The sequence below is a fragment of the Austrofundulus limnaeus genome, unplaced genomic scaffold, assembly GCF_001266775.1.
Source record: "Austrofundulus limnaeus strain Quisiro unplaced genomic scaffold, Austrofundulus_limnaeus-1.0 Scaffold704, whole genome shotgun sequence".
NCBI classification, from domain to species: domain Eukaryota; kingdom Metazoa; phylum Chordata; class Actinopteri; order Cyprinodontiformes; family Rivulidae; genus Austrofundulus; species Austrofundulus limnaeus.
This window is the reverse complement of record NW_013953106.1, coordinates 117,774-130,081: the sequence shown is the minus strand read 5'-3', so window position 1 is coordinate 130,081 and position 12,308 is coordinate 117,774. Positions and strand designations below refer to the sequence as shown.

Here is a 12,308-nt window from a genome sequence, read left to right as displayed (position 1 = left end):
GACGAGTAATGAGTAGATATTAATCAGAAGACATTATGGGTTTAATAGAAGTGCAAAAGGTTAAAAGCTCACTCGTGTGTTGTGGAGTGTTTTTGTTCAATAAAAGGCTGATTTTGAATAGAATTTTAAGGAGTTAAAATTTTCTTCTGTGAGTGGTAGGATCAAAATGAACATATTTGTTTGTCAGGTAACAGCAGTCAGACTAAAAAGATATATTTTTATTTTGCATTTTAAAATGTTTTGGCAGATGATTTTGTGTCATCAGCAAATGCGCCAAGAAACTGGAGGATAGCGTTACGTGATTTTCTTGGAAAACTTCCGAACTTCAGTCTCGTGATTTATAGGAGAAGAAATATTAAAGGCATCCAATTACATATATAGTATGTAAAATAGGACCTTTTTATGTGATTGAAAGTAATGGTGTGATTCAGTGACTGAATTAAGACCGCTCTAATCCATTACAGAGCTCCGTACGAGCTTCAACGATGCTTCTCTTCCTGTAGGCAGATTTTTATTGTGCCTGTCACTGTGTTAATTTTAATCCCAATTCAAGGTGCGCATACACATGAGACCACTCAGTCACTGGCTGAAACGACAGAGCAGGACATTAAAGGTCCTCTGGCTCAGGCAGGGTAAAAAAGAAATTGAGAAATTTTGCTTCTCTTAATAGAAATGGATTCAAAAAATTTGTTGAAACAGCAACAAGGACATCTGTGTTTAGTAGGGGGGAAAAGAGACATTTTAAGATGGATACATGCACAGGACTACATTCACCTCATCCTAAATTGAGCAACCTCAGCATGTAATATGTTCCAGGTCATTAGGCACACCTCAGAGGATATTAGCGGCTGTGTGGGGTATACTGGAACTGACTGCAGATCCCCTTCTCATATTTTGCATTTTAGGGGATGGCAAGTTTCCTGATTAGAGCGGATGGATCACACTGACCTAATCTGCTATTATGCTTTCAAAGACCACTGTGCAGTAATTTCATCACTTCGGGGAGTGAGGACTGTTAAGATGGACAATATCTCGATAACAGACTAATCAATCACTTTGAGAGTGCATTACTGAGAGAGGGAGCTTAGCCCCGTGGAAGGCGGCCTGATATAAATAGCAGATTGGCTTCCTTCATGGCTGTTTTTCAATTGCCATCAGTATTCGCTGCATGCGTCTCATGCGCTCACCCACCTCAAAAACACACATCCTCATTCAGATCAGGCTTGGCGTAATCTCATTACGAAAACTTGCACTTTACGGCGCGTTCTGCAGCACAATGATACGCAGAAAAGGGGTTTATTGAAAAGGCCCGAAACGAACTGGAGGGGTGTGTTTAAATTTAAACGAGTGTTTTTAACCTCGTTAGACAAACTGTTGCTCTCAGTTTGTGGCTGAGTCGGAAACGAGGAGGCAAGTTTTGATCTAAATGCATTATTTCGGAGAGTCTGTCAAGTTTGTAGTCATTTTCAAGTGCCCTTGAAATACAGCAGTGCTCCTTTTACAAACAGTGGTGCATCGGATAATTGTTGGAGTGAGAAAACAAAAACGGTGAGAAAGATGCGACTCCTAACGCAGTGAGAGGCATTCCCAACTGCAAGCCGGTGACTAAGAGAAAATTATATTCCTGCAAAGATTTACTCCACTTAAAGTGGTCACTTTAAGGCCATAAAGTGTGCACATGCAGTACTGTATTAGAATTAATCGCTTTATTCATGGTGCTTTTATTTCTTATCATTTCACCATTATTACAGCTTTACATTTGGGACCTGTTAGGTTATGATTTGATTGCTTTTTTTATATATTCATAACGAGGTAGCATTTGTGCGCAAAGCATTTAAATTAACAGTACATAAAATGTGGATTTTCTCTTTGGAGTTTCCATGCGTCCCACGTCTGTTAACCCCAACATTTCATAGTAAAACTGACTGCATGTGCAAACCTCCTGCAGCCAAATCGCTCAGATTTGACAGGATTTGTATAATCTGCCAGAACTCCTCTTGTCTCAGGTTGTCTGGCCTCCATGCAAGCAGATAAAATCCTAGCAGGGATCAATATTCATAAAGGAGGACATTTGGAACATGTTGCAGCTTTTTTTTCCATGATGAAGGATGGGTGATCCCTGGATTTCTTTCACTACACTAAGAGGATTAATCTAGTTTTTATTTTTTATTTTTCCCTAGCTGGGGACATAAACATGTATATTCATTTTCTTGGATGTTTCATGTTTGTTGGCAGAGACAAAGTGCTTGTCCCAGAGGAAAGTGATGTCTGCCTAAAACATGTGGGAGGTCGAGGAATGTTTTGTTTCTGCTATCCATGATTCAAGAATGAGAAAAGCCATTAAGCAGTGAGCACTACTTTCTCTTAAAGACGGGCGAATGTTATTTTTGAAATGCAGCATTGAGTGACCCTACCACCTCCTCTCCATCTCCCCTTCAGTCCCTCCCTCCCCTCCCTCCCTCCACTGTTGCAGTATCATATTGTGCTGGACCAGGAGCCCAGCCCGGAGCATCACAAACACCTCCCACCCTTCTGTCTAAATAAACCCACCTTAAACTCCCCACAGACGGAGAGGAAACCTTCAGTTTTGCCTCGTTCCTTTTTTTTTCTCTCCCCCTCCATTAAATGCAGCTCACATGACATCACATTGCTGCAGTGCTGCACTGTCCATGAAAGGTGTCAGCCGTTTCCTGTGATAACCAAGAAACTGTCCACTTGGCTCTGCTCTCCTCCGCTCCAGACATCATCATGGCGTGTCAGCGTGGATTCCTCCATGCCGCGCTCGTATTTTTACGCAGGTGGACGTCTGCATGAACGAGGCAGAGGCAGGCGCATGTTTTTTTTTTCCTCCGGGATACACAGCAAGATCCCCACCGCCTCCTCCTCCTCCTCACATCCCGCCCCGGAGAAATCGACCCGCGTTCGGCTGTTTTGGGAAGATGGACCAAGTCGTGTATGAAAACTAATTGCGCGCATGACTGCGCATAGTATCAGAAGAGACTAGGGGGGGAATAAACACACTATCAGTCCATGGGTGGGATCCTTCCTGATTGCGCCGCAGACAGAGGAAGTTATGACAACAAACAGCTCCAGTGATGAGCGGCGAACGGGCGCGATGACCGCGTTTGGAACGAGAACATCAGTGTTGGCGGAGAGTTTTCTTTAAGCCTCAATTTGACGCCAACCTCCAGCCGGCAGGCTTTTTTTTATTATTATTTTTATTTTCATTTATTTTTTCAGGAGCGCCTGTGAGAAGAGCCCCGGACTGCAGTTCTCCATCCCGACACACCATCTCCACTGCGTTTCACGAGAGGCGTGAGAGTTGGAGGAAATGTAACCCACCGGATTTCTGCGTTAGAAAACCATCCAGAAACGAGCGTTTTGTTGGAAGGTCTCACACTCTCCTAAACTCGGATTTTATTTTATTTTTTTTAATCCGAGCAGGAGATTTAATCTTTACTGCCTTTTTAATTGGATTCTTTCTGGGGAATTTATTATTATTATTATTATTATTATTATTATTTTATATTTGAAGGTGGGCTTTTATTTTCCCCCACCGCAGGTAACTGGGGACACCTTTCTGTGTTTCTGGTTTGTGACATTCCAGCCTCAGATTGACGCTTTCCCTGACGTCCTCCAGGATTTTGCAGCGCCAAACTCTCGATGGGGGAGGGTGTTTTTACGCGTGAATTTGGAATTAATGAACGCCGGCTGCCGCCTGCGATTCGCTGTGAATTTATTGAAAGAGAAGAAGAGGGTGCCGCCAGCTGAATCATGTGCACTGGGATCAAACCTTTATTGGTATCTGCACCATTAGTTCCACTTCTGGTGAGTCCCGTCGACTTGGTGATCAATGTCAGGTGGAGTTTGGCAGCTCTGGCACATGTGTGGGTGGGCTGCATGTCTCCATCATCAAATCACGGAACAAGAATCATGAAATATTGAGAAAAATAAGTCCATCTACCCATCCACCCATCTATCTACCAATCTACCCATATATATCTACTATTTGTCTTTGTCTGTCTTATGTTCTCTGCTCACGTGGTGGAGCACTTCTTGTTGGCAAAGGTGCTGTTTAACAGTCTGGACATGTTGGGCCTAAAGCAGCCGGGTCACACTGGAGTCCTGTGCAGTGAATAAGATGGTTACCCAGTGATACATGACTTTCATTCCCACAGACAGAGGTGCTTGTAGAAAAAAAGGGGGCTCGGGTGTGTCTTTGCATCAAGAAGATGCGAAAAACCACTGATTTATTTATGTGTTTAAACTTTACAGCAGCTGCCGAGGTTCTCCCAGCAGGGTGAAGTTGCCCTGGTTGTGCTCAGAGAGTGGACTGAGAGCACTGCTGCTGAGTCAAACTAACCGTTAAACACATGCAGCCTAATGATGACTTGTGTCACACAGGCCCGGGCAAGTGCTGCACCGTTTGTGTGAGTTAGGAACCAATCACATTTTGATTTGAGTAATCAACCACGAGGGTTTGGAGATGATAAAAAGGGATGCACAAGCTGAGTTGCTGTGTGATAATGATCTCACTAATGCTGTGAGTGACTGATGATAATTATGTTTGCACGTTGGATATTTTTTTGAGCCCTTCTCGTCATTCAGCTTTAGTTTCAATCCCTATGAGAAGTTGTTTACTGTACTTCATCGGCTATTCTAATTTTGGACTGCAGAAGAGGTCTGGTTTCTGTAAATATATGCTGATTACTCAAGGGACCTAAACAGCAGCTCATTAGAAAATCAAGGTTGCATAGAAGTATTAAGACTGTAAATCTGTTAGATAGAGATGGGGTCAGATGTCAGTATTTTGCTGTAAAGTCAAGTGAACCTCCCCCCATGCATCTTTGCTTTATCTGCACAATGCCTTCCAAGACCCCCCCAGGGAAGATGTAGGTATAGACCAAATGCATGGTTCTGTAGAGTGTTACTGCAGCTTGCAGTGGCTGAAAAAACACTACCAGCTGCATCTACTGTACACACCCTCTTTAGCATTAGTGATGCATGAGGAGCACTCCACCTCTTCAGTGCTGTTAAAGTTCATGCAGTTCATGCAAGGTGTTAATGATGCATGATCTGACAGATTATTGATGAAATAGTAAACAGGTGTGTCACGTAAAGATTTTAGAACGACTTAGAGAAACTGGATCAAACGGATATTTCACATTATCATAAAGGTTTTAACATAAAAGAGTTGAGTCCTAAAAACAGAGGTTAATGAGTTTTCCCCCATAGGAGGGTTGGTACCCTTGAGCCTCATTGGATTTTTGATTTGAATTAACAATGTGTGCTGAGGGACTCTTATGCATTTATGTCTTTTCCCCACCCTCCTTTCAAGCAGCTGTATGTGATGCAGTAAGTAGTGATAATCACGTCTTTGGCTTGTCAGTTTGTTGCAGGATGTTACAGCAGAAGCTCAGAGCGCTTGCTGTCATGTGTTCGCCTAATGAAATCAGACAGGATGGTCATTATCATTATCATGCATTATTGCCAACACTTCCATCTTCAGCTATGCTTATCCAGGCAGGAAACAACAGGGGAACAAACTCACATCTGAGCAGGTTATGCACAAAAATAGTAACCAAGGCATGCGTGCAGTTATTATTATTATTTTTTCTTAGTTGCCGTATGCAGGCCATGAGTTGAGATTAATGGGGTCTATCTGCTTTGTCATTCTGCTGTATTGTGTTGCAGCAGCTGCTCTGGTGCTGGTGTCATGTGTTCTCATTATGAAATCAGGACCAGGAGAAGGTTATCAGCCACAGCAGGAATGAAAGAATAACAAAAGCACAAGCTATTGATCTATATTCCTCAGCATAGAAGACTTTATAAGGCGATATACAGACATAACATTTTTGTTGTACATACAACACAAATAGCTGTTTGCAGTGACTCACGTTGAAGCTTGACATTTTCAGGGGCTACATGATTTTCTCTAAAGATGACTTTTTATGATACTCTAGGCTTTGCGGTTGTGATTGTACATTAAACTCCATGGATGACTTCTGTTAAATGTGCTTTGTTTGACGAAAAATCCATTTACAGACACTGTATTTGCAATAATGTCACAGTAGAAATGTCAGTATATAAGGGAAGGCTGTATTGCCAATTCTAAAATCCTTGTAACCTTGAAGTTTATGTATTTTTTTTAAGGATGGGGCGAGTGTGACTGCAGATTAGAATCCCTGAACACTGTCATCTTGCCACACCATGGTGACCAAGATATATTATATAAACATGCTCTGCAGGGGTGTCCTAACACCATCTTCATATATCACGTTTATGATCACACTTCTATTGTGATAAAGATCCGTGTGGCATAAAATATTGTTCTGGCACACTTCAAATCTGCAAGAAGAGGCTGCTTGTGTGCCTGAGAGAGAGTGAGAGAGAGAAAAGCTATTTATTTCACAAATGAACATCATTAGGTGACGCAATCAAGCACCAAACTACAGTGGAATAATTAAACAATGTGACATTCTGACAACATTTAGTAACATGAGATCATCTTGTGTGCTGACAAGTGAATTGGGTGACTCATTGCTACAGCCAAGATCTTATAATGTAGAGTCATGAGATTTGATTGCTTATGTTTTCTAACTCTTGTGTAGACTCTGGTTGACTTTATGGTAGAAACAAAGCTTTACACTCCCGTTAGCTTAGACATAGTAACACGGTATCTAAAAGTGGCAACTGTTTCCCTTTTAATAGCTTTATTAGAACTTCTTCTGCATAATCTGCTCATTTTATATCCGAATAAAAAGGGTCAAAGGCACCTTTAATCACAGAACTCGTGTAAAGTATGTAAAGCCAAATCTATTGAAACAAGAACATGTGTGCGTTTATTACCACCTTTTATAGTGCTGCTCTCATCAGAGTGGAGGCTACAAAGGAGAAGGGAAGCTGTGCAAGCTAAAACCCGACACAAATGTATAACCTTCGGCGGTCCAAAAGACTAAAAGCTGTTGTGGTGGAGGCGGTTGGTCAGACTGTGGAAGAACTTGTTTTTGTAGAGAGAGTTTGTGATCCACTGTGATGATCATCCCCTCCTCTGGAGGAAATCTAACAGCCCTCTGTGCACTACAAAATCATCTTTAAATCAGGTTTCCAGCACTGTGGGAAAGTTTGCAACCACGCTGCATCCCCTGCTCAAACCGGATAAGTCTATTGTTCCCACATTTGTAGGATTTAAAAAAAGAAGCATTTAGATGCTCTTAAATTACTAGAAAAATGTATTAGAACACCATATTATAATCAGACAGTAATACAACAGTACATATCATTGTGTAATCTAAAGATGTCTAGAACCAGATAGCACCGAGCCCTGTTTATTTCAAGATTTATGCAATGATGATAAAATTAGTGACTTCAGCATTTGTTGTAGCATTTCCTATTAAAGATAAATTTCAAAGTCAATATCCAAGTCAACCAGAATGATAAAATCTTGTGCTGAAATAGGATGCTAAGTCATTATTGGAACTGCAAAGATAAGAGCCTGATTGAAAATTTATGAAACAATAGTTTGTGTAAGCTGAAAAGGGTTAGTGGCCTTAACTTCAGATGGAATGTTTTAAATTAGCTCAGAAACCACTGACTGTCTTTTCGCTCCTCATGCATTACATGGAGATAAACAACAAAGGATCTGAGAATAATGTGATACAAAGCATGGAAGATGTGAAATAAGTGGTGTCAGGGACTAAAAAACTGTGTGAAAATTGGACTCTGTATGCAGACAAGAAGATGTAAAGAAAGGAGAAAATAAGTGCCAATTAAGACGGGTAACAGGCGACAGAGTGAGATAGATTTTTCTCCCAAGGCAAGTAAAGTTATTTAGTGCTCAAGATGTCTAAAAAAAGTTCAGGAAATGGCATAATTACAGTAGCCAAAAAAGATCAAAGGAGTAGCCACCAAAGCACTGAAGCAATTAAACTGGAGCTACTTCTTGTGCTGGCTTTCCAGGGTTAGCGAATAACAAAGTGACAAGAACAAAGTAACGGTGCACTCAAAGCACCGAGCACTGAAGGAAACACAGGTAAATAACACACAGGCCTCATGCGGCATTAAACACCTTCCACTTTTTAACTTTGCTGCTTCATGAATTTCAATGGGAGACAATGGCAATAAAGTCTTACACTAAATGGCTACTGTAACAATATTGTTAGTCATAAATAGAACTGTGAGGTCTTTGATAACGGCACAAATAAAGTAGTTCTTCTTACTCATCAGTAAACCGTGGTGTTACTTTATGATGTATTGTAGACATAAAATGAGAATTTATTCCTGCGCATTATAGAATTTGATGTTGCCTCACAGCAAGGGGATGCATTTGTACGGATTTCGCAAACGCTCACAAGAAGATAAGGCAACGCTTATTCAAAACACGTGTGCAGAAAATTTGGAAATTAGAAAATTGCTTGGCTGATGTTGAGTCTGACCTTAGATTCAAGATAAAGTGCCTTGTTCTCATTGCATACTGGGATAAATTGCTTTCCCCTTCAGCAGTGAATTGTTCAAATTGTTAGAATGGGTCATTACTGTCTGCAGGTCTTCCTTCAGATACAGTAAGATACTGTATAATAGAAAACGTCAATGAAATCTGAACGTCAGTAAAGAAAATCAGCTTCAACCGTCCAACAAGTACTTTTTTTTAAAGCTGCATAAATCAAAGAACATAGACTGCCTACCTTTTGTGTCTGGTTGTGTTTTGCACATTGTTTTGACATTTATATTCTGAGTTGGTAACCTTTGAAAATAATGATTCGTGCATGTTTCCTTTCATCTTGGAAGCTTTCAGCCTCTCACGGCTGAGCAGTACATCTAAATAAGAAAAACTGTCATTTATCGTCACAGAGCATGAATGTGTTCCTGAAATATGTATTCTAATGACATGGCTGCATTGCTGTATTTTTTCTTTATTTTTTTTGTTTCAGACAAAAGCAGTTTTAAAAAAAAGGATGACAAAATAAAACTGACCCGCTTGGTGAAATGTGATAACTGTCATACATAAATGAAGATTAGGATGTGACTAAAGGCAGCATCATCTTTTGTTTCCTTCCTGCTGTCAAGCAAAAATAATCTCACAAAACGAAAAATGTGGCAGTGTTGTCGTGGAAAAAATGCAAATAGTTACACAAGGCTGTGATATGTATAAAAAAAAATGCTACTATGCAAAAAAAAAAAAAAAAAGACAGAACCCAATCCATTTCAAGACCGCCACAGCAAATATTGTTCTACAATATGGTGTGTGTTGCAGAGATTCATTCAACACATTTTTAGTGCTCCTTTATAATGCAGCAAATAATAAGATAGTTGCTTAAGACTTAAAATATCTCATAAACCACTAGATGGATTTTAATGAAATATAGGAGGTACATCTAGAGTGAGTTCAATCAAAGATGGCCGGCATAGCTAATCAACATTAGCCTACAAAAATGACTGTTTTTACTGATATGAAGCTAAATGTTTGACACGATAGTAGGTGAACAACACATACTTTGAGTGTGACATCTTGTAATATTCAATGAAATTGAATTGTTTTAAGTTTGGCCAAAACAACAACCTTTTTTTCCTACGTAAAATTATCTTTGCCTAAACTTGTGGCATGAAATGCAGTGGAAGACAAGCATTCCTTCACAGAATTCTAGGTTTTATTTATATATGTTTTAAACAAAATACGTGATCAGACATATTATCTTTCTTTTTTGCTTTGAGTTAAAATACATATTTTCTAAGTTTTTTAAATTAATTTCCATCTAATCTACTGTAATACTTTAAAGCCAATAACATTAATACATGTGCAGCCTTTCGTTGAACACTTAAACTTTTTAATAACAACTGGCATTTATTTTGGTATTTTTAGTTCTGTAAGCAAACATTCTACAGAGGCTACAGCTTTCCTTATTCAGCATGTCATACAGACTTGCAGATCTGATAATTGTTCTTTTTTTAATTTGTGGTAAATATTATCCAAGCTGTACATGAAGTGTGCCTGTCAGTCTGGCTGTATAGTTAAATACTGTACATAACTATAAAGTCAATGGTGTTCATTTAAATGCTGTAATATAGTGGACGTTAAGTGCTTCAAAGTAAATAACTGACAGTGTTAAATGTCCTCGCTGGTGTCATTCAGTAATGTCAGAAAAAGCACACACAAAAGGATGATGTGATAAAAGAAGCACCAGTCAAACCTCAAACTGTCAAACACTATCTGGGCATAATGATGGAAATCTGACATTCCGGATATTTATATCCTGCTGTTTTCATTCAGGTGCTGTGAAGTTTGTCTGATAATTACTCAAAATGACAGTGGTCATATGACGAGCAGTGATTAGATCATTATGTAGCAAGTGTGACACCGTATTCAACCTGTCCAGAGCGGCTGGAGGCTTGACACAAACATTCAGCTGGGGGAAAGACTGCTGTAGAGCACATGGCATTCAAACTGCAGAGAACTAAATTTGTTTTTCCGACCCATGAGATCCAATGCGTAGTACCCGCCAGGTCCTTCACTCCCTCTGTTAACTCTGTTATGAAAATTATTGGTGGCATCTGTCATCCTCAAGAAGCACTTTTTTTTGCAGTCGTCCCACCAACGTGGCAGCCTTAAGCTGTTGCTTCCGACTCCGTGTCAGAGTGATGTTACATTATGCAAACAAGAAACAACGGATGGACATAAAAGCAAACGGCCTAAAACTGCATGAAATCATCGCTTCTGGTCTTTTGCTGTTATACCTGAAGGTGACATTGATTTAGCTCATGCTCTCAGTTGCTGCATCTGGTCGTATTGATCAATATCTTCTACTAGAACAGCATTTCCCTTAAGCTCCCCGGAGCAAGCCAATTAAGAGGGCTGCATGCTCTCATGCAGAATTTGCAATGCGCACAAACACAATCTTCCCCACAGTCCCATTAAATAATGCATAAGAACGATATATTGTACAGCGCTTACTACCACAGGTCTCACCAGTCCTATTAAAACTTTCTCCGACGTACTAAAAAGCACTGGGCAAAATGTAGTATGTTTAATGCACTTCTAAATCTTGTCTGAGGCATTAGCAAAGAGATAATGCCTTTGTGAATATGCCACTGTGATAAGAGACCTTTCTGTCCTTACTCATCGATTTGTTTGTCAGAAAGTCATATTCTTCATCAGACTGCACAGGCCTCATTTGGGCAAGTCTAAATCTGCTGCCCATGAAACGCTGCAAGACAACAGAAGCATTAACTATTCCAGTGAAGAGGGTAGATGAGAGCCTTCACCTTCACAATTCGTTTTCTATCTTTGGTTCACCATCTTGTGTTTTAAAGGTGCACAATGTCATACATGGCAGAAAAGAATACACCTGCAAAACTAACTGCTTAATATCTTCACATCTATCTTATAAAATTGATCAGTGCAAGTTGTGCTGGTTGAACTGTGGGAAATAAATGTTTGTTACGAGTTTTTGCAGCTACAAAAATAGATTGATTGCACACATACAAAATTAAACTCTCACATAGCCTACTATACTGAAAACCTTTCATAATTCTTAATCTATATCCTACAGTGCATCTTTAAGTTTTTCAGCAGACTCTTATAAAATAGTTAGAACTTGTGCAAGTGCCCAGTCATAAAAAAAAACACGTTGAGACTTTAGGAATTCTTTGATGTTTGGAGTCAACGCAACCTTTTAAAGTCCTAATGTTTGTGAACTCTTCAGGTCTACTTTTGCATCGATAGGAACCTAACTAGATAATTACGGTGATGTAAAATGACAAGAAAATAAATAACCTTGGCTGCAGAATATCTTGGCCCAAATCCATGAACACAACTCATTATGGTGCGGTCTTTATCGCATGCAATGTTTGAGGATAAAGAAAGTGATAGCGTAATGATTTAGAGGCTTTTTGAACTGAAAGGGCTTCATTCCAGGTGCATCTCTCTCTCTCTCTCTCTCTCTCTCTCTCTCTCTCTCTCTCTCTCTCTCTTCAGAGAGGGAGGCTCAGGGAGCTCAGCCTATGTGCCTGTTACCAGGTAACGACAGGTAGGCCTAGAGGGAGCAGCAGCAGCCAATAAACCTCAGAAACTCGCCACGTTTTGTACAACATTCAGTTTTGTTTGGTCATTTACTACCCTGTTGTTGACAGAACGTTGTAATCTGTATTGGATGGGCCGGATACCTAAATAGGCGGGCCCGGCCCACCCAGCCCGCCCACTGGCGCTGGGTCTGGGTCCCAGAACAGCCAAGAAACATGGTCACTCCAGCGTGTCCTGGGTCTTCCTCTGGGCCTTCTCCCAGTGGGACATGTCCGGAACACCTCACCAGGGA

General features: G+C 40.3%; 1 protein-coding gene across 2 annotated transcripts in view; it reads left to right on the top strand.

Annotated features, from left to right (window-relative positions):
• The first annotated feature begins 2,591 nt into the window (after window positions 1–2,591).
• The window catches only part of lrfn1 (leucine rich repeat and fibronectin type III domain containing 1), a 54,596-nt gene continuing 44,879 nt past the window's right edge, over window positions 2,592–12,308 (top strand). The window contains exons 1-2 of one of the 2 annotated variants that reach the window (XM_014027961.1): window positions 2,592–3,391; window positions 3,563–3,828. The gene's annotated coding sequence lies outside the window, so the exon portion shown is untranslated. Of the gene's footprint in view, window positions 3,829–12,308 lie in introns of both variants that reach the window. The other variant, XM_014027962.1, reaches the window with a different exon arrangement.